This window comes from Pseudophryne corroboree, unplaced genomic scaffold, assembly GCF_028390025.1.
Source record: "Pseudophryne corroboree isolate aPseCor3 unplaced genomic scaffold, aPseCor3.hap2 scaffold_788, whole genome shotgun sequence".
NCBI classification, from domain to species: domain Eukaryota; kingdom Metazoa; phylum Chordata; class Amphibia; order Anura; family Myobatrachidae; genus Pseudophryne; species Pseudophryne corroboree.
Window position 1 is genome coordinate 144,751 of NW_026970367.1, and position 20,906 is coordinate 165,656.

At 44.5% G+C, this 20,906-nt stretch overlaps 13 non-coding genes and 1 pseudogene across 13 annotated transcripts; all 14 read left to right on the plus strand.

Annotated features, from left to right (window-relative positions):
- Positions 1–13,000: 13,000 nt before the first annotated feature.
- LOC135040979 (U1 spliceosomal RNA) lies at positions 13,001–13,164 on the plus strand. Its single transcript, XR_010234716.1, has one exon. It is a non-coding gene; the product is annotated as a U1 spliceosomal RNA (small nuclear RNA).
- A 152-nt stretch (positions 13,165–13,316) lies between these two features.
- On the plus strand, positions 13,317–13,479 carry LOC135040984 (U1 spliceosomal RNA). The gene has a single exon (XR_010234721.1). It is a non-coding gene; the product is annotated as a U1 spliceosomal RNA (small nuclear RNA).
- Positions 13,480–14,150: 671 nt separating this feature from the next.
- Positions 14,151–14,314, plus strand: LOC135040990 (U1 spliceosomal RNA). The gene has a single exon (XR_010234726.1). It is a non-coding gene; the product is annotated as a U1 spliceosomal RNA (small nuclear RNA).
- Positions 14,315–14,466: 152 nt separating this feature from the next.
- Positions 14,467–14,629, plus strand: LOC135040986 (U1 spliceosomal RNA). Its single transcript, XR_010234723.1, has one exon. It is a non-coding gene; the product is annotated as a U1 spliceosomal RNA (small nuclear RNA).
- A 671-nt stretch (positions 14,630–15,300) lies between these two features.
- On the plus strand, positions 15,301–15,464 carry LOC135040992 (U1 spliceosomal RNA). Its single transcript, XR_010234728.1, has one exon. It is a non-coding gene; the product is annotated as a U1 spliceosomal RNA (small nuclear RNA).
- A 152-nt stretch (positions 15,465–15,616) lies between these two features.
- LOC135040983 (U1 spliceosomal RNA) lies at positions 15,617–15,779 on the plus strand. The gene has a single exon (XR_010234720.1). It is a non-coding gene; the product is annotated as a U1 spliceosomal RNA (small nuclear RNA).
- A 674-nt stretch (positions 15,780–16,453) lies between these two features.
- On the plus strand, positions 16,454–16,617 carry LOC135040980 (U1 spliceosomal RNA). Its single transcript, XR_010234717.1, has one exon. It is a non-coding gene; the product is annotated as a U1 spliceosomal RNA (small nuclear RNA).
- A 152-nt stretch (positions 16,618–16,769) lies between these two features.
- On the plus strand, positions 16,770–16,932 carry LOC135040982 (U1 spliceosomal RNA). The gene has a single exon (XR_010234719.1). It is a non-coding gene; the product is annotated as a U1 spliceosomal RNA (small nuclear RNA).
- A 674-nt stretch (positions 16,933–17,606) lies between these two features.
- LOC135040981 (U1 spliceosomal RNA) lies at positions 17,607–17,770 on the plus strand. The gene has a single exon (XR_010234718.1). It is a non-coding gene; the product is annotated as a U1 spliceosomal RNA (small nuclear RNA).
- A 152-nt stretch (positions 17,771–17,922) lies between these two features.
- Positions 17,923–18,085, plus strand: LOC135040985 (U1 spliceosomal RNA). The gene has a single exon (XR_010234722.1). It is a non-coding gene; the product is annotated as a U1 spliceosomal RNA (small nuclear RNA).
- Positions 18,086–18,756: 671 nt separating this feature from the next.
- Positions 18,757–18,920, plus strand: LOC135040977 (U1 spliceosomal RNA). The gene has a single exon (XR_010234714.1). It is a non-coding gene; the product is annotated as a U1 spliceosomal RNA (small nuclear RNA).
- A 152-nt stretch (positions 18,921–19,072) lies between these two features.
- LOC135040987 (U1 spliceosomal RNA) lies at positions 19,073–19,235 on the plus strand. The gene has a single exon (XR_010234724.1). It is a non-coding gene; the product is annotated as a U1 spliceosomal RNA (small nuclear RNA).
- Positions 19,236–19,906: 671 nt separating this feature from the next.
- LOC135040976 (U1 spliceosomal RNA) lies at positions 19,907–20,070 on the plus strand. The gene has a single exon (XR_010234713.1). It is a non-coding gene; the product is annotated as a U1 spliceosomal RNA (small nuclear RNA).
- A 152-nt stretch (positions 20,071–20,222) lies between these two features.
- On the plus strand, positions 20,223–20,364 carry LOC135040989 (U1 spliceosomal RNA; annotated as a pseudogene).
- Positions 20,365–20,906: the final 542 nt, after the last annotated feature.

Here is a 20,906-nt window from a genome sequence, read left to right on the forward strand (position 1 = left end):
GCATTTTTCTCCCAAACGAAGGACACTAGAAAGAAAATTTTAAAGCCTCCTGTTAGGCCATCATCTACACGACATAGCCCTGAATTTTCCAATGCGCAGCTCTTTGCAAAAGAGAGATATTGGCAAGGAAAAGCTGTCTTGTACCTTTGCATTTTTCTCCCAAACGAAGGTCACTAGAAAGAAAATTTTAAAGCCTCCTGTTAGGCCATCATCTACACGACATAGCCCTGAATTTTCCAATGCGTAGCTCTTTGCAAAAGAGAGATATTGGCAAGGAAAAGCTGTCTTGTACCATTGCATTTTTCTCCCAAACGAAGGACACTAGAAAGAAAATTTTAAAGCCTCCTGTTAGGCCATCATCTACACGAAATTGCCCTGAATTTTCCAATGCGCAGCTCTTTGCAAAAGAGAGATATTGGCAAGGAAAAGCTGTCTTGTACCTTTGCATTTTTCTCCCAAACGAAGGACACTAGAAAGAAAATTTTAAAGCCTCCTGTTAGGTCATCATCTACACGACATAGCCCTGAATTTTCCAATGCGCAGCTCTTTGCAAAAGAGAGATATTGGCAAGGAAAAGCTGTCTTGTACCTTTGCATTTTTCTCCCAAACGAAGGACACTAGAATTAAAATTTTAAAGCCTCCTGTTAGGCCATCATCTACACGACATAGCCCTGAATTTTCCAATGCGTAGCTCTTTGCAAAAGAGAGATATTGGCAAGGAAAAGCTGTCTTGTACCTTTGCATTTTTCTCCCAAACGAAGGACACTAGAATTAAAATTTTAAAGCCTCCTGTTAGGCCATCATCTACACGACATAGCCCTGAATTTTCCAATGCGCAGCTCTTTGCAAAAGAGAGATATTGGCAAGGAAAAGCTGTCTTGTACCATTGCATTTTTCTCCCAAACGAAGGTCACTAGAAAGAAAATTTTAAAGCCTCCTGTTAGGCCATCATCTACACGACATAGCCCTGAATTTTCCAATGCGCAGCTCTTTGCAAAAGAGAGATATTGGCAAGGAAAAGCTGTCTTGTACCTTTGCATTTTTCTCCCAAACGAAGGTCACTAGAAAGAAAATTTTAAAGCCTCCTGTTAGGCCATCATCTACACGACATAGCCCTGAATTTTCCAATGCGTAGCTCTTTGCAAAAGAGAGATATTGGCAAGGAAAAGCTGTCTTGTACCATTGCATTTTTCTCCCAAACGAAGGACACTAGAAAGAAAATTTTAAAGCCTCCTGTTAGGCTATCATCTACACGACATAGCCCTGAATTTTCCAATGCGCAGCTCTTTGCAAAAGAGAGATATTGGCAAGGAAAAGCTGTCTTGTACCATTGCATTTTTCTCCCAAAGGAAGGACACTAGAAAGAAAATTTTAAAGCCTCCTGTTAGGCCATCATCTACACGACATAGCCCTGAATTTTCCAATGCGCAGCTCTTTGCAAAAGAGAGATATTGGCAAGGAAAAGCTGTCTTGTACCATTGCATTTTTCTCCCAAACGAAGGACACTAGAAAGAAAATTTTAAAGCCTCCTGTTAGGCCATCATCTACACGATATAGCCCTGAATTTTCCAATGCGCAGCTCTTTGCAAAAGAGAGATATTGGCAAGGAAAAGCTGTCTTGTACCTTTGCATTTTTCTCCCAAACGAAGGTCACTAGAAAGAAAATTTTAAAGCCTCCTGTTAGGCCATCATCTACACGACATAGCCCTGAATTTTCCAATGCGTAGCTCTTTGCAAAAGAGAGATATTGGCAAGGAAAAGCTGTCTTGTACCATTGCATTTTTCTCCCAAACGAAGGACACTAGAAAGAAAATTTTAAAGCCTCCTGTTAGGCCATCATCTACACGACATAGCCCTGAATTTTCCAATGCGCAGCTCTTTGCAAAAGAGAGATATTGGCAAGGAAAAGCTGTCTTGTACCTTTGCATTTTTCTCCCAAACGAAGGACACTAGAAAGAAAATTTTAAAGCCTCCTGTTAGGCCATCATCTACACGACATAGCCCTGAATTTTCCAATGCGTAGCTCTTTGCAAAAGAGAGATATTGGCAAGGAAAAGCTGTCTTGTACCTTTGCATTTTTCTCCCAAACGAAGGACACTAGAATTAAAATTTTAAAGCCTCCTGTTAGGCCATCATCTACACGACATAGCTCTGGATTTTCCAATGCGCAGCTCTTTGCAAAAGAGAGATATTGGCAAGGAAAAGCTGTCTTGTACCATTGCATTTTTCTCCCAAACGAAGGTCACTAGAAAGAAAATTTTAAAGCCTCCTGTTAGGCCATCATCTACACGACATAGCCCTGAATTTTCCAATGCGCAGCTCTTTGCAAAAGAGAGATATTGGCAAGGAAAAGCTGTCTTGTACCTTTGCATTTTTCTCCCAAACGAAGGTCACTAGAAAGAAAATTTTAAAGCCTCCTGTTAGGCCATCATCTACACGACATAGCCCTGAATTTTCCAATGCGCAGCTCTTTGCAAAAGAGAGATATTGGCAAGGAAAAGCTGTCTTGTACCTTTGCATTTTTCTCCCAAACGAAGGTCACTAGAAAGAAAATTTTAAAGCCTCCTGTTAGGCCATCATCTACACGACATAGCCCTGAATTTTCCAATGCGTAGCTCTTTGCAAAAGAGAAATATTGGCAAGGAAAAGCTGTCTTGTACCTTTGCATTTTTCTCCCAAACGAAGGACACTAGAAAGAAAATTTTAAAGCCTCCTGTTAGGCCATCATCTACACGAAATAGCCCTGAATTTTCCAATGCGCAGCTCTTTGCAAAAGAGAGATATTGGCAAGGAAAAGCTGTCTTGTACCATTGCATTTTTCTCCCAAACGAAGGACACTAGAAAGAAAATTTTAAAGCCTCCTGTTAGGCCATCATCTACACGACATAGCCCTGAATTTTCCAATGCGCAGCTCTTTGCAAAAGAGAGATATTGGCAAGGAAAAGCTGTCTTGTACCTTTGCATTTTTCTCCCAAACGAAGGTCACTAGAAAGAAAATTTTAAAGCCTCCTATTAGGCCATCATCTACACGACATAGCCCTGAATTTTCCAATGCGTAGCTCTTTGCAAAAGAGAGATATTGGCAAGGAAAAGCTGTCTTGTACCATTGCATTTTTCTCCCAAACGAAGGACACTAGAAAGAAAATTTTAAAGCCTCCTGTTAGGCTATCATCTACACGACATAGCCCTGAATTTTCCAATGCGCAGCTCTTTGCAAAAGAGAGATATTGGCAAGGAAAAGCTGTCTTGTACCTTTGCATTTTTCTCCCAAACGAAGGACACTAGAAAGAAAATTTTAAAGCCTCCTGTTAGGCCATCATCTACACGACATAGCCCTGAATTTTCCAATGCGTAGCTCTTTGCAAAAGAGAGATATTGGCAAGGAAAAGCTGTCTTGTACCATTGCATTTTTCTCCCAAACGAAGGACACTAGAAAGAAAATTTTAAAGCCTCCTGTTAGGCCATCATCTACACGATATAGCCCTGAATTTTCCAATGTGCAGCTCTTTGCAAAAGAGAGATATTGGCAAGGAAAAGCTGTCTTGTACCTTTGCATTTTTCTCCCAAACGAAGGACACTAGAATTAAAATTTTAAAGCCTCCTGTTAGGCCATCATCTACACGACATAGCCCTGAATTTTCCAATGCGTAGCTCTTTGCAAAAGAGAGATATTGGCAAGGAAAAGCTGTCTTGTACCATTGCATTTTTCTCCCAAACGAAGGACACTAGAAAGAAAATTTTAAAGCCTCCTGTTAGGCCATCATCTACACGACATAGCCCTGAATTTTCCAATGCGCAGCTCTTTGCAAAAGAGAGATATTGGCAAGGAAAAGCTGTCTTGTACCTTTGCATTTTTCTCCCAAACGAAGGACACTAGAAAGAAAATTTTAAAGCCTCCTGTTAGGCCATCATCTACACGAAATTGCCCTGAATTTTCCAATGCGCAGCTCTTTGCAAAAGAGAGATATTGGCAAGGAAAAGCTGTCTTGTACCATTGCATTTTTCTCCCAAACGAAGGACACTAGAAAGAAAATTTTAAAGCCTCCTGTTAGGCCATCATCTACACGACATAGCCCTGAATTTTCCAATGCGCAGCTCTTTGCAAAAGAGAGATATTGGCAAGGAAAAGCTTTCTTGTACCTTTGCATTTTTCTCCCAAACGAAGGTCACTAGAAAGAAAATTTTAAAGCCTCCTGTTAGGCCATCATCTACACGACATAGCCCTGAATTTTCCAATGCGTAGCTCTTTGCAAAAGAGAGATATTGGCAAGGAAAAGCTGTCTTGTACCATTGCATTTTTCTCCCAAACGAAGGACACTAGAAAGAAAATTTTAAAGCCTCCTGTTAGGCCATCATCTACACGAAATTGCCCTGAATTTTCCAATGCGCAGCTCTTTGCAAAAGAGAGATATTGGCAAGGAAAAGCTGTCTTGTACCTTTGCATTTTTCTCCCAAACGAAGGACACTAGAAAGAAAATTTTAAAGCCTCCTGTTAGGTCATCATCTACACGACATAGCCCTGAATTTTCCAATGCGCAGCTCTTTGCAAAAGAGAGATATTGGCAAGGAAAAGCTGTCTTGTACCTTTGCATTTTTCTCCCAAACGAAGGACACTAGAATTAAAATTTTAAAGCCTCCTGTTAGGCCATCATCTACACGACATAGCCCTGAATTTTCCAATGCGTAGCTCTTTGCAAAAGAGAGATATTGGCAAGGAAAAGCTGTCTTGTACCTTTGCATTTTTCTCCCAAACGAAGGACACTAGAATTAAAATTTTAAAGCCTCCTGTTAGGCCATCATCTACACGACATAGCCCTGAATTTTCCAATGCGCAGCTCTTTGCAAAAGAGAGATATTGGCAAGGAAAAGCTGTCTTGTACCATTGCATTTTTCTCCCAAACGAAGGTCACTAGAAAGAAAATTTTAAAGCCTCCTGTTAGGCCATCATCTACACGACATAGCCCTGAATTTTCCAATGCGCAGCTCTTTGCAAAAGAGAGATATTGGCAAGGAAAAGCTGTCTTGTACCTTTGCATTTTTCTCCCAAACGAAGGTCACTAGAAAGAAAATTTTAAAGCCTCCTGTTAGGCCATCATCTACACGACATAGCCCTGAATTTTCCAATGCGCAGCTCTTTGCAAAAGAGAGATATTGGCAAGGAAAAGCTGTCTTGTACCTTTGCATTTTTCTCCCAAACGAAGGTCACTAGAAAGAAAATTTTAAAGCCTCCTGTTAGGCCATCATCTACACGACATAGCCCTGAATTTTCCAATGCGCAGCTCTTTGCAAAAGAGAGATATTGGCAAGGAAAAGCTGTCTTGTACCTTTGCATTTTTCTCCCAAACGAAGGTCACTAGAAAGAAAATTTTAAAGCCTCCTGTTAGGCCATCATCTACACGACATAGCCCTGAATTTTCCAATGCGTAGCTCTTTGCAAAAGAGAAATATTGGCAAGGAAAAGCTGTCTTGTACCTTTGCATTTTTCTCCCAAACGAAGGACACTAGAAAGAAAATTTTAAAGCCTCCTGTTAGGCCATCATCTACACGAAATAGCCCTGAATTTTCCAATGCGCAGCTCTTTGCAAAAGAGAGATATTGGCAAGGAAAAGCTGTCTTGTACCATTGCATTTTTCTCCCAAACGAAGGACACTAGAAAGAAAATTTTAAAGCCTCCTGTTAGGCCATCATCTACACGACATAGCCCTGAATTTTCCAATGCGCAGCTCTTTGCAAAAGAGAGATATTGGCAAGGAAAAGCTGTCTTGTACCTTTGCATTTTTCTCCCAAACGAAGGTCACTAGAAAGAAAATTTTAAAGCCTCCTATTAGGCCATCATCTACACGACATAGCCCTGAATTTTCCAATGCGTAGCTCTTTGCAAAAGAGAGATATTGGCAAGGAAAAGCTGTCTTGTACCATTGCATTTTTCTCCCAAACGAAGGACACTAGAAAGAAAATTTTAAAGCCTCCTGTTAGGCTATCATCTACACGACATAGCCCTGAATTTTCCAATGCGCAGCTCTTTGCAAAAGAGAGATATTGGCAAGGAAAAGCTGTCTTGTACCTTTGCATTTTTCTCCCAAACGAAGGACACTAGAAAGAAAATTTTAAAGCCTCCTGTTAGGCCATCATCTACACGACATAGCCCTGAATTTTCCAATGCGTAGCTCTTTGCAAAAGAGAGATATTGGCAAGGAAAAGCTGTCTTGTACCATTGCATTTTTCTCCCAAACGAAGGACACTAGAAAGAAAATTTTAAAGCCTCCTGTTAGGCCATCATCTACACGATATAGCCCTGAATTTTCCAATGTGCAGCTCTTTGCAAAAGAGAGATATTGGCAAGGAAAAGCTGTCTTGTACCTTTGCATTTTTCTCCCAAACGAAGGACACTAGAATTAAAATTTTAAAGCCTCCTGTTAGGCCATCATCTACACGACATAGCCCTGAATTTTCCAATGCGTAGCTCTTTGCAAAAGAGAGATATTGGCAAGGAAAAGCTGTCTTGTACCATTGCATTTTTCTCCCAAACGAAGGACACTAGAAAGAAAATTTTAAAGCCTCCTGTTAGGCCATCATCTACACGACATAGCCCTGAATTTTCCAATGCGCAGCTCTTTGCAAAAGAGAGATATTGGCAAGGAAAAGCTGTCTTGTACCTTTGCATTTTTCTCCCAAACGAAGGACACTAGAAAGAAAATTTTAAAGCCTCCTGTTAGGCCATCATCTACACGAAATTGCCCTGAATTTTCCAATGCGCAGCTCTTTGCAAAAGAGAGATATTGGCAAGGAAAAGCTGTCTTGTACCATTGCATTTTTCTCCCAAACGAAGGACACTAGAAAGAAAATTTTAAAGCCTCCTGTTAGGCCATCATCTACACGACATAGCCCTGAATTTTCCAATGCGCAGCTCTTTGCAAAAGAGAGATATTGGCAAGGAAAAGCTGTCTTGTACCTTTGCATTTTTCTCCCAAACGAAGGTCACTAGAAAGAAAATTTTAAAGCCTCCTGTTAGGCCATCATCTACACGACATAGCCCTGAATTTTCCAATGCGTAGCTCTTTGCAAAAGAGAGATATTGGCAAGGAAAAGCTGTCTTGTACCATTGCATTTTTCTCCCAAACGAAGGACACTAGAAAGAAAATTTTAAAGCCTCCTGTTAGGCCATCATCTACACGAAATTGCCCTGAATTTTCCAATGCGCAGCTCTTTGCAAAAGAGAGATATTGGCAAGGAAAAGCTGTCTTGTACCTTTGCATTTTTCTCCCAAACGAAGGACACTAGAAAGAAAATTTTAAAGCCTCCTGTTAGGTCATCATCTACACGACATAGCCCTGAATTTTCCAATGCGCAGCTCTTTGCAAAAGAGAGATATTGGCAAGGAAAAGCTGTCTTGTACCTTTGCATTTTTCTCCCAAACGAAGGACACTAGAATTAAAATTTTAAAGCCTCCTGTTAGGCCATCATCTACACGACATAGCCCTGAATTTTCCAATGCGTAGCTCTTTGCAAAAGAGAGATATTGGCAAGGAAAAGCTGTCTTGTACCTTTGCATTTTTCTCCCAAACGAAGGACACTAGAATTAAAATTTTAAAGCCTCCTGTTAGGCCATCATCTACACGACATAGCCCTGAATTTTCCAATGCGCAGCTCTTTGCAAAAGAGAGATATTGGCAAGGAAAAGCTGTCTTGTACCATTGCATTTTTCTCCCAAACGAAGGTCACTAGAAAGAAAATTTTAAAGCCTCCTGTTAGGCCATCATCTACACGACATAGCCCTGAATTTTCCAATGCGCAGCTCTTTGCAAAAGAGAGATATTGGCAAGGAAAAGCTGTCTTGTACCTTTGCATTTTTCTCCCAAACGAAGGTCACTAGAAAGAAAATTTTAAAGCCTCCTGTTAGGCCATCATCTACACGACATAGCCCTGAATTTTCCAATGCGCAGCTCTTTGCAAAAGAGAGATATTGGCAAGGAAAAGCTGTCTTGTACCATTGCATTTTTCTCCCAAACGAAGGACACTAGAAAGAAAATTTTAAAGCCTCCTGTTAGGCCATCATCTACACGACATAGCCCTGAATTTTCCAATGCGCAGCTCTTTGCAAAAGAGAGATATTGGCAAGGAAAAGCTGTCTTGTACCTTTGCATTTTTCTCCCAAACGAAGGTCACTAGAAAGAAAATTTTAAAGCCTCCTGTTAGGCCATCATCTACACGACATAGCCCTGAATTTTCCAATGCGTAGCTCTTTGCAAAAGAGAGATATTGGCAAGGAAAAGCTGTCTTGTACCATTGCATTTTTCTCCCAAACGAAGGACACTAGAAAGAAAATTTTAAAGCCTCCTGTTAGGCCATCATCTACACGACATAGCCCTGAATTTTCCAATGCGCAGCTCTTTGCAAAAGAGAGATATTGGCAAGGAAAAGCTGTCTTGTACCTTTGCATTTTTCTCCCAAACGAAGGACACTAGAATTAAAATTTTAAAGCCTCCTGTTAGGCCATCATCTACACGACATAGCCCTGAATTTTCCAATGCGTAGCTCTTTGCAAAAGAGAGATATTGGCAAGGAAAAGCTGTCTTATACCTTTGCATTTTTCTCCCAAACGAAGGACACTAGAATTAAAATTTAAAAAGCCTCCTGTTAGGCCATCATCTACACGACATAGCCCTGAATTTTCCAATGCGCAGCTCTTTGCAAAAGAGAGATATTGGCAAGGAAAAGCTGTCTTGTACCATTGCATTTTTCTCCCAAACGAAGGTCACTAGAAAGAAAATTTTAAAGCCTCCTGTTAGGCCATCATCTACACGACATAGCCCTGAATTTTCCAATGCGCAGCTCTTTGCAAAAGAGAGATATTGGCAAGGAAAAGCTGTCTTGTACCTTTGCATTTTTCTCCCAAACGAAGGTCACTAGAAAGAAAATTTTAAAGCCTCCTGTTAGGCCATCATCTTCACGACATAGCCCTGAATTTTCCAATGCGTAGCTCTTTGCAAAAGAGAGATATTGGCAAGGAAAAGCTGTCTTGTACCTTTGCATTTTTCTCCCAAACGAAGGACACTAGAAAGAAAATTTTAAAGCCTCCTGTTAGGCCATCATCTACACGAAATAGCCCTGAATTTTCCAATGCGCAGCTCTTTGCAAAAGAGAGATATTGGCAAGGAAAAGCTGTCTTGTACCATTGCATTTTTCTCCCAAACGAAGGACACTAGAAAGAAAATTTTAAAGCCTCCTGTTAGGCCATCATCTACACGACATAGCCCTGAATTTTCCAATGCGCAGCTCTTTGCAAAAGAGAGATATTGGCAAGGAAAAGCTGTCTTGTACCTTTGCATTTTTCTCCCAAACGAAGGTCACTAGAAAGAAAATTTTAAAGCCTCCTGTTAGGCCATCATCTACACGACATAGCCCTGAATTTTCCAATGCGTAGCTCTTTGCAAAAGAGATATATTGGCAAGGAAAAGCTGTCTTGTACCATTGCATTTTTCTCCCAAACGAAGGACATTAGAAAGAAAATTTTAAAGCCTCCTGTTAGGCCATCATCTACACGACATAGCCCTGAATTTTCCAATGCGTAGCTCTTTGTAAAAGAGAGATATTGGCAAGGAAAAGCTATCTTGTACCTTTGCATTTTTCTCCCAAACGAAGGACACTAGAATTAAAATTTTAAAGCCTCCTGTTAGGCCATCATCTACACGACATAGCCCTGAATTTTCCAATGCGTAGCTCTTTGCAAAAGAGAGATATTGGCAAGGAAAAGCTGTCTTGTACCTTTGCATTTTTCTCCCAAACGAAGGTCACTAGAAAGAAAATTTTAAAGCCTCCTGTTAGGCCATCATCTACACGACAAAGCCCTGAATTTTCCAATGCGTAGCTCTTTGCAAAAGAGAGATATTGGCAAGGAAAAGCTGTCTTGTACCATTGCATTTTTCTCCCAAACGAAGGACACTAGAAAGAAAATTTTAAAGCCTCCTGTTAGGCCATCATCTACACGACATAGCCCTGAATTTTCCAATGCGCAGCTCTTTGCAAAAGAGAGATATTGGCAAGGAAAAGCTGTCTTGTACCTTTGCATTTTTCTCCCAAACGAAGGTCACTAGAAAGAAAATTTTAAAGCCTCCTGTTAGGCCATCATCTACACGACATAGCCCTGAATTTTCCAATGCGCAGCTCTTTGCAAAAGAGAGATATTGGCAAGGAAAAGCTGTCTTGTACCTTTGCATTTTTCTCCCAAACGAAGGTCACTAGAAAGAAAATTTTAAAGCCTCCTGTTAGGCCATCATCTACACGACATAGCCCTGAATTTTCCAATGCGTAGCTCTTTGCAAAAGAGAGATATTGGCAAGGAAAAGCTGTCTTGTACCTTTGCATTTTTCTCCCAAACGAAGGACACTAGAAAGAAAATTTTAAAGCCTCCTGTTAGGCCATCATCTACACGACATAGCCCTGAATTTTCCAATGCGCAGCTCTTTGCAAAAGAGAGATATTGGCAAGGAAAAGCTGTCTTGTACCTTTGCATTTTTCTCCCAAACGAAGGTCACTAGAAAAATTTTTTTAAAGCCTCCTGTTAGGCCATCATCTACACGACATAGCCCTGAATTTTCCAATGCGCAGCTCTTTGCAAAAGAGAGATATTGGCAAGGAAAAGCTGTCTTGTACCTTTGCATTTTTCTCCCAAACGAAGGTCACTAGAAATAAAATTTTAAAGCCTCCTGTTAGGCCATCATCTACACGACATAGCCCTGAATTTTCCAATGCGTAGCTCTTTGCAAAAGAGAGATATTGGCAAGGAAAAGCTGTCTTGTACCTTTGCATTTTTCTCCCAAACGAAGGACACTAGAAAGAAAATTTTAAAGCCTCCTGTTAGGCCATCATCTACACGAAATAGCCCTGAATTTTCCAATGCGCAGCTCTTTGCAAAAGAGAGATATTGGCAAGGAAAAGCTGTCTTGTACCATTGCATTTTTCTCCCAAACGAAGGACACTAAAAAGAAAATTTTAAAGCCTCCTGTTAGGCCATCATCTACACGACATAGCCCTGAATTTTCCAATGCGCAGCTCTTTGCAAAAGAGAGATATTGGCAAGGAAAAGCTGTCTTGTACCTTTGCATTTTTCTCCCAAACGAAGGACACTAGAATTAAAATTTTAAAGCCTCCTGTTATGCCATCATCTACACGACATAGCCCTGAATTTTCCAATGCGTAGCTCTTTGCAAAAGAGAGATATTGGCAAGGAAAAGCTGTCTTGTACCTTTGCATTTTTCTCCCAAACGAAGGACACTAGAAAGAAAATTTTAAAGCCTCCTGTTAGGCCATCATCTACACGACATAGCCCTGAATTTTCCAATGCGCAGCTCTTTGCAAAAGAGAGATATTGGCAAGGAAAAGCTGTCTTGTACCTTTGCATTTTTCTCCCAAACGAAGGTCACTAGAAAAAATTTTTTAAAGCCTCCTGTTAGGCCATCATCTACACGACATAGCCCTGAATTTTCCAATGCGCAGCTCTTTGCAAAAGAGAGATATTGGCAAGGAAAAGCTGTCTTGTACCTTTGCATTTTTCTCCCAAACGAAGGTCACTAGAAATAAAATTTTAAAGCCTCCTGTTAGGCCATCATCTACACGACATAGCCCTGAATTTTCCAATGCGTAGCTCTTTGCAAAAGAGAGATATTGGCAAGGAAAAGCTGTCTTGTACCTTTGCATTTTTCTCCCAAACGAAGGACACTAGAAAGAAAATTTTAAAGCCTCCTGTTAGGCCATCATCTACACGAAATAGCCCTGAATTTTCCAATGCGCAGCTCTTTGCAAAAGAGAGATATTGGCAAGGAAAAGCTGTCTTGTACCATTGCATTTTTCTCCCAAACGAAGGACACTAAAAAGAAAATTTTAAAGCCTCCTGTTAGGCCATCATCTACACGACATAGCCCTGAATTTTCCAATGCGCAGCTCTTTGCAAAAGAGAGATATTGGCAAGGAAAAGCTGTCTTGTACCTTTGCATTTTTCTCCCAAACGAAGGACACTAGAATTAAAATTTTAAAGCCTCCTGTTATGCCATCATCTACACGACATAGCCCTGAATTTTCCAATGCGCAGCTCTTTGCAAAAGAGAGATATTGGCAAGGAAAAGCTGTCAGGTACCTTTGCATTTTTCTCCCAAACGAAGGTCACTAGAAAGAAAATTTTAAAGCCTCCTGTTAGGCCATCATCTACACGACATAGTCCTGAATTTTCCAATGCGTAGCTCTTTACAAAAGAGAGATATTGGCAATGAAAAGCTGTCTTGTACCTTTGCATTTTTCTCCCAAACGAAGGACACTAGAAAGAAAATTTTAAAGCCTCCTGTTAGGCCATCATCTACACGACATAGCCCCATAGCCACTTCTTTTTTCTTGAGCCCCTCCCTTCTATACCCTTGTGCACTATCCTGACTTCTCCTCCCGTCTGCTTACTTTGTGCCTTACAATGCACAATACGAACTACAGGTAGTGCTGCAGGGCCCACACCCTTTTACTTGCCTTACAGAGCAGCTCTGGAGCTGTTACAGTGCCCAGCTGCTGCAAGAAATCAGCTTGAATGCTTCAGGGGCTGGGGCATAGCCAACATGAGCCCCACACCGAAGGAGGGTGGGGGTGTTTAATGCGAACTAGGGGTCATCCAAGCGCCGCAAAAGGCCGCCATGCCCTGCATACCCCTTTTCTCTTTTCATATGCAGATGAGGGTTCCAGACAACTTTGGCCCACTGCTTGGATGACATCACCGTATGCAAATCCGTCTTCTGCAGACCTTCCCCAAGGAATGCTTGTACTAGTTGTTGCATTTGGTTTGTTGTTTGGGGGTGCTTCAATATTAGACAGCCTTCTGCCCTCCCATGTTCATCTGAAAATATGTGTTCTCCCTGCAGTTGTTGTCCCCAGATGAGAGTTCCCTTGTGCTGCCTCAGTTGAATCTCCTTTACTTGACAGAGATGTGCCTGAGCAGCGGCCCTCCCCAGCCCTATCCCAAATCATACTTATTTTGCATAGGAGATGCCATGGTCATGAAGATTGTTCTCCCAGGGTGAGTTTCATTCATTGCATTCTGGGTATGCTGACCCCTGTGATTTCCCCAATTGTGGGAAACTCGACTGCATTATTTGTGGTAGTGGGGGACTGTGTTTGTGCTTTCCTCTGGTCAGCTCTGGTAAAAGTCAGATTTCTTTGTCTCAGATCTTCCTCTAGCCTTGTTCTTCTTTCGAGAGTTCCCTTGTGCTGCCTCAGTTGGATCTCCTTCACTTGACAGGGGGGTGCCCGAGCAGCGACCCTCCCCAGCTCTAGCCCAACTCCTACTTACCTGCCAGGTGAGATACTATGATCAGGAAGGTGCTTCTCCCAGGGCAAGGCTCACCCATTGCACTCTGGGTGTGCAGCTCCTGTGATTTCCCAAAATGTGGGACACTTGACTGCATAATTTGTGTTTCCTCTGGTCGGCTCTCGTATAATTCAGATCTCTTTGCATCAGGTCTCTCTCCAGCCTAGTTTGCTGTCTGTTTCCACTTCTCTTTTCTTGAGCCGTTCCCTTTTATGCCCTTGCGCACTATCCTGACTTCTCCCGTCTGCTTACTTTGTGCCTTCCAACGCACAATGCGAACTACAGGTAGTGCTGCAGGTCCCACAACCTTTTATTTGCCTTACAGAGCAGCTCTGGAGCTGTTACAGAGCCCAGCTTCTGCAAGAAATCAGCTTGAATGCTTCAGGGGCTGGGGCATAGCCAACATGAGCCCCACACCGAAGGAGGGTAGAGGTGTTTAATGTGAACTAGGGGTCATCCAAGCGCCGCAAAAGGCCGCCATGCCCTGCACGCCCCTTTTCTCTTTTCATATGCAGACGAGGGTTTAAGCCAACTTTGACCCACTGCTTGGATGACATCACCATATGCAAATCCATCTGCTGCAGGCCTTCCCCCAGGAATGCTTGCACTAGTTGTTGCATTTGGTTTGTTGTTTGGGGGTGCTTCAGTATTAGGCAGCCTTCTGCCCTCCCATGTTCATCTGAAAATATGTGTTCTCCCTGCAGTTGTTGTCCCCAGATGAGAGTTCCCTTGTGCTGCCTCAGTTGAATCTCCTTTACTTGACAGAGATGTGCCTGAGCAGCGGCCCTCCCCAGCCCTATCCCAAATCATACTTATTTTGCATAGGAGATACCATGGTCATGAAGATTGTTCTCCCAGGGTGAGGTTCATTCATTGCATTCTGGGTATGCTGACCCCTATGATTTCCCCAAATGTGGGAAACTCGACTGCATTATTTGTGGTAGTGGGGGACTGTGTTTGTTCTTTCCTCTGGTCAGCTCTGGTAAAAGTCAGATTTATTTGTCTCAGATCTTCCTCTAGCCTTGTTCTTCTTTCGAGAGTTTCCTTGTGCTGCCTCAGTTGTATCTCCTTCACTTGACAGGGGGGTGCCCGAGCAGCGACCCTCCCCAGCTCTAGCCCAACTCCTACTTACCTGCTAGGTGAGATACTATGATCATGAAGGTGCTTCTCCCAGGGCAAGGCTCACCCATTTCACTCTGGGTGTGCTGCTCCTGCGATTTCCCCAAATGTGGGAAACTTGACTGCATAATTTGTGTTTCCCCTGGTCGGCTCTCGTATAATTCAGATCTCTTTGTCTCAGGTCTCTCTCCAGCCTAGTTTGCTGTCTGTTTCCACTTCTCTTTTCTTGAGCCGCTCCCTTCTATGCCCTTGCGCACTATCCTGACTTCTCCCGTCTGCTTAATTTGTGCCTTCCAACGCACAATGCAAACTACAGGTAGTGCTGCAGGGCCCACACCCTTTTATTTGCCTTACAGAGCAGCTCTGGAGCTGTTACAGTGCCCAGCTGCTGCAAGAAATCAGCTTGAATGCTTCAGGGGCTGGGGCATAGCCAACATGAGCCCCACACCGAAGGAGGGTGGAGGTGTTTAATGCGAACTAGGGGTCATCCAAGCGCCGCAAAAGGCCGCCATGCCCTGCATGCCCCTTTTCTCTTTTCATATGCAGACGAGGGTTAAAGCCAACTTTGACTCACAGCTTGGATGACATCACCATATGCAAATCCATCTGCTGCAGGCCTTCCCCCAGGAATGCTTGCACTAGTTGTTGCATTTGGTTTGTTGTTTGGGGGTGCTTCAGTATTAGGCAGCCTTCTGCCCTCCCATGTTCATCTGAAAATATGTGTTCTCCCTGCAGTTGTTGTCCCCAGATGAGAGTTCCCTTGTGCTGCCTCAGTTGAATCTCCTTTACTTGACAGAGTTGTGCCTGAGCAGCGGCCCTCCCCAGCCCTATCCCAAATCATACTTATTTTGCATAGGAGATACCATGGTCATGAAGATTGATCTCCCAGGGTGAGGTTCATTCATTGCATTCTGGGTATGCTGACCCCTATGATTTCCCCAAATGTGGGAAACTCGACTGCATTATTTGTGGTAGTGGAGGACTGTGTTTGTGCTTTCCTCTGATCAGCTCTGGTAAAAGTCAGATTTCTTTGTCTCAGATCTTCCTCTAGCCTTGTTCTTCTTTCAAGAGTTCCCTTGTGCTGCCTCAGTTGGATCTCCTTCACTTGACAGGGGGGTGCCCGAGCAGCGACCCTCCCCAGCTCTAGCCCATCTCATACTTACCTGCCAGGTGAGATACTATGATCAGGAAGGTGCTTCTCCCAGGGCAAGGCTCACCCATTGCACTCTGGGTGTGCTGCTTCTGTGATTTCCCCAAATGTGGGACACTTGACTGCATAATTTGTGTTTCCTCTGGTCGGCTCTCGTATAATTCAGATCTCTTTGTCTCAGGTCTATCTCCAGCCTAGTTTGCTGTCTGTTTCCACTTCTTTTTTCTTGAGCCCCTCCCTTCTTTACCCTTGTGCACTATCCTGACTTCTCCTCCCGTCTGCTTACTTTGTGCCTTACAATGCACAATGCGAACTACAGGTAGTGCTGCAGGGCCCACACCCTTTTACTTGCCTTACAGAGCAGCTCTGGAGCTGTTACAGTGCCCAGCTGCTGCAAGAAATCAGCTTGAATGCTTCAGGGGCTGGGGCATAGCCAACATGAGCCCCACACCGAAGGAGGGTGGGGGTGTTTAATGCGAACTAGGGGTCATCCAAGCGCCTCAAAAGGCCGCCATGCCCTGCATACCCCTTTTCTCTTTTCATATGCAGATGAGGGTTCCAGACAACTTTGGCCCACTGCTTGGATGACATCACCGTATGCAAATCCGTCTTCTGCAGACCTTCCCCAAGGAATGCTTGTACTAGTTGTTGCATTTGGTTTGTTGTTTGGGGGTGCTTCAATATTAGACAGCCTTCTGCCCTCCCATGTTCATCTGAAAATATGTGTTCTCCCTGCAGTTGTTGTCCCCAGGTGAGAGTTCCCTTGTGCTGCCTCAGTTGAATCTCCTTTACTTGACAGAGATGTGCCTGAGCAGCGGCCCTCCCCAGCCCTATCCCAAATCATACTTATTTTGCATAGGAGATGCCATGGTCATGAAGATTGTTCTCCCAGGGTGAGTTTCATTCATTGCATTCTGGGTATGCTGACCCCTGTGATTTCCCCAATTGTGGGAAACTCGACTGCATTATTTGTGGTAGTGGGGGACTGTGTTTGTGCTTTCCTCTGGTCAGCTCTGGTAAAAGTCAGATTTCTTTGTCTCAGATCTTCCTCTAGCCTTGTTCTTCTTTCGAGAGTTCCCTTGTGCTGCCTCAGTTGGATCTCCTTCACTTGACAGGGGGGTGCCCGAGCAGCGACCCTCCCCAGCTCTAGCCCATCTCATACTTACCTGCCAGGTGAGATACTATGATCAGGAAGGTGCTTCTCCCAGGGCAAGGCTCACCCATTGCACTCTGGGTGTGCAGCTCCTGTGATTTCCCCAAATGTGGGACACTTGACTGCATAATTTGTGTTTCCTCTGGTCGGCTCTCGTATAATTCAGATCTCTTTGTCTCAGGTCTATCTCCAGCCTAGTTTGCTGTCTGTTTCCACTTCTTTTTTCTTGAGCCCCTCCCTTCTTTACCCTTGTGCACTATCCTGACTTCTCCTCCCGTCTGCTTACTTTGTGCCTTACAATGCACAATGCGAACTACAGGTAGTGCTGCAGGGCCCACACCCTTTTACTTGCCTTACAGAGCAGCTCTGGAGCTGTTACAGTGCCCAGCTGCTGCAAGAAATCAGCTTGAATGCTTCAGGGGCTGGGGCATAGCCAACATGAGCCCCACACCGAAGGAGGGTGGGGGTGTTTAATGCGAACTAGGGGTCATCCAAGCGCCGCAAAAGGCCGCCATGCCCTGCATACCCCTTTTCTCTTTTCATATGCAGATGAGGGTTCCAGACAACTTTGGCCCACTGCTTGGATGACATCACCGTATGCAAATCCGTCTTCTGCAGACCTTCCCCCAGGAATGCTTGTACTAGTTGTTGCATTTGGTTTGTTGTTTGGGGGTGCTTCAATATTAGACAGCCTTCTGCCCTCCCATGTTCATCTGAAAATATGTGTTCTCCCTGCAGTTGTTGTCCCCAGATGAGAGTTCCCTTGTGCTGCCTCAGTTGAATCTCCTTTACTTGACAGAGATGTGCCTGAGCAGCGGCCCTCCCCAGCCCTATCCCAAATCATACTTATTTTGCATAGGAGATGCCATGGTCATGAAGATTGTTCTCCCAGGGTGAGTTTCATTCATTGCATTCTGGGTATGCTGACCCCTGTGATTTCCCCAATTGTGGGAAACTCGACTGCATTATTTGTGGTAGTGGGGGACTGTGTTTGTGCTTTCCTCTGGTCAGCTCTGGTAAAAGTCAGATTTCTTTGTCTCAGATCTTCCTCTAGCCTTGTTCTTCTTTCGAGAGTTCCCTTGTGCTGCCTCAGTTGGATCTCCTTCACTTGACAGGGGGGTGCCCGAGCAGCGACCCTCCCCAGCTCTAGCCCAACTCCTACTTACCTGCCAGGTGAGATACTATGATCAGGAAGGTGCTTCTCCCAGGGCAAGGCTCACCCATTGCACTCTGGGTGTGCAGCTCCTGTGATTTCCCAAAATGTGGGACACTTGACTGCATAATTTGTGTTTCCTCTGGTCGGCTCTCGTATAATTCAGATCTCTTTGCATCAGGTCTCTCTCCAGCCTAGTTTGCTGTCTGTTTCCACTTCTCTTTTCTTGAGCCGTTCCCTTTTATGCCCTTGCGCACTATCCTGACTTCTCCCGTCTGCTTACTTTGTGCCTTCCAACGCACAATGCGAACTACAGGTAGTGCTGCAGGTCCCACAACCTTTTATTTGCCTTACAGAGCAGCTCTGGAGCTGTTACAGCGCCCAGCTTCTGCAAGAAATCAGCTTGAATGCTTCAGGGGCTGGGGCATAGCCAACATGAGCCCCACACCGAAGGAGGGTAGAGGTGTTTAATGTGAACTAGGGGTCATCCAAGCGCCGCAAAAGGCCGCCATGCCCTGCACGCCCCTTTTCTCTTTTCATATGCAGACGAGGGTTTAAGCCAACTTTGACCCACTGCTTGGATGACATCACCATATGCAAATCCATCTGCTGCAGGCCTTCCCCCAGGAATGCTTGCACTAGTTGTTGCATTTGGTTTGTTGTTTGGGGGTGCTTCAGTATTAGGCAGCCTTCTGCCCTCCCATGTTCATCTGAAAATATGTGTTCTCCCTGCAGTTGTTGTCCCCAGATGAGAGTTCCCTTGTGCTGCCTCAGTTGAATCTCCTTTACTTGACAGAGATGTGCCTGAGCAGCGGCCCTCCCCAGCCCTATCCCAAATCAAACTTATTTTGCATAGGAGATACCATGGTCATGAAGATTGTTCTCCCAGGGTGAGGTTCATTCATTGCATTCTGGGTATGCTGACCCCTATGATTTCCCCAAATGTGGTAAACTCGACTGCATTATTTGTGGTAGTGGGGGACTGTGTTTGTTCTTTCCTCTGGTCAGCTCTGGTAAAAGTCAGATTTATTTGTCTCAGATCTTCCTCTAGCCTTGTTCTTCTTTCGAGAGTTTCCTTGTGCTGCCTCAGTTGTATCTCCTTCACTTGACAGGGGGGTGCCCGAGCAGCGACCCTCCCCAGCTCTAGCCCAACTCCTACTTACCTGCTAGGTGAGATACTATGATCATGAAGGTGCTTCTCCCAGGGCAAGGCTCACCCATTTCACTCTGGGTGTGCTGCTCCTGCGATTTCCCCAAATGTGGGAAACTTGACTGCATAATTTGTGTTTCCCCTGGTCGGCTCTCGTATAATTCAGATCTCTTTGTCTCAGGTCTCTCTCCAGCCTAGTTTGCTGTCTATTTCCACTTCTCTTTTCTTGAGCCGCTCCCTTCTATGCCCTTGCGCACTATCCTGACTTCTCCCGTCTGCTTAATTTGTGCCTTCCAACGCACAATGCAAACTACAGGTAGTGCTGCAGGGCCCACACCCTTTCATTTGCCTTACAGAGCAGCTCTGGAGCTGTTACAGTGCCCAGCTGCTGCAAGAAATCAGCTTGAATGCTTCAGGGGCTGGGGCATAGCCAACATGAGCCCCACACCGAAGGAGGGTGGAGGTGTTTAATGCGAACTAGGGGTCATCCAAGCGCCGCAAAAGGCCGCCATGCCCTGCATGCCCCTTTTCTCTTTTCATATGCAGACGAGGGTTGAAGCCAACTTTGACTCACAGCTTGGATGACATCACCATATGCAAATCCATCTGCTGCAGGCCTTCCCCCTGGAATGCTTGCACTAGTTGTTGCATTTGGTTTGTTGTTTGGGGGTGCTTCAGTATTAGGCAGCCTTCTGCCCTCCCATGTTCATCTGAAAATATGTGTTCTCCCTGCAGTTGTTGTCCCCAGATGAGAGTTCCCTTGTGCTGCCTCAGTTGAATCTCCTTTACTTGACAGAGTTGTGCCTGAGCAGCGGCCCTCCCCAGCCCTATCCCAAATCATACTTATTTTGCATAGGAGATACCATGGTCATGAAGATTGATCTCCCAGGGTGAGGTTCATTCATTGCATTCTGGGTATGCTGACCCCTATGATTTCCCCAAATGTGGGAAACTCGACTGCATTATTTGTGGTAGTGGAGGACTGTGTTTGTGCTTTCCTCTGGTCAGCTCTGGTAAAAGTCAGATTTCTTTGTCTCAGATCTTCCTCTAGCCTTGTTCTTCTTTCGAGAGTTCCCTTGTGCTTCCTCAGTTGGATTTCCTTCACTTGACAGGGGGGTGCCCGAGCAGCGACCCTCCCCAGCTCTAGCCCAACTCCTACTTACCTGCCAGGTGAGATACTATGATCATGAAGTTGCTTCTCCCAGGGCAAGGCTCACCCATTGCACTCTTGGTGTGCTGCTCCTGCGATTTCCGCAAATGTGGGAAACTTGACTGCATAATTTGTGTTTCCCCTGGTCGGATCTCATATAATTCAGATCTCTTTGTCTCAGGTCTCTCTCCAGCCTAGTTTTCTGTCTGTTTCCACTTCTTTTTTCTTGAGCCCCTCCCTTCTATACCCTTGTGCACTATCCTGACTTCTCCTCCCGTCTGCTTACTTTGTGCCTTCCAATGCACAATGCAAACTACAGGTAGTGCTGCAGGGCCCACACCTTTTTACTTGCCTTACAGAGCAGCTCTGGAGCTGTTACAGTGCCTAGCTGCTGCAAGAAATCAGCTTGAATGCTTCAGGGGCAGGGGCATGGCCAACATGAGCCCCACACCGAAGGAGGGTGGGGGTGTTTAATGCGAACTAGGGGTCATCCAAGCGCCGCAAAAGGCCGCCATGCCCTGCATACCCCTTTTCTCTTTTCATATGTAGATGAGGGTTCCACCCAACTTTGGCCCACTGCTTGGATGACATCACCGTATGCAAATCCGTCTTCTGCAGACCTTCCCCCAGGAATGCTTGTACTAGTTGTTGCATTTGGTTTGTTGTTTGGGGGTGCTTCAGTATTAGGC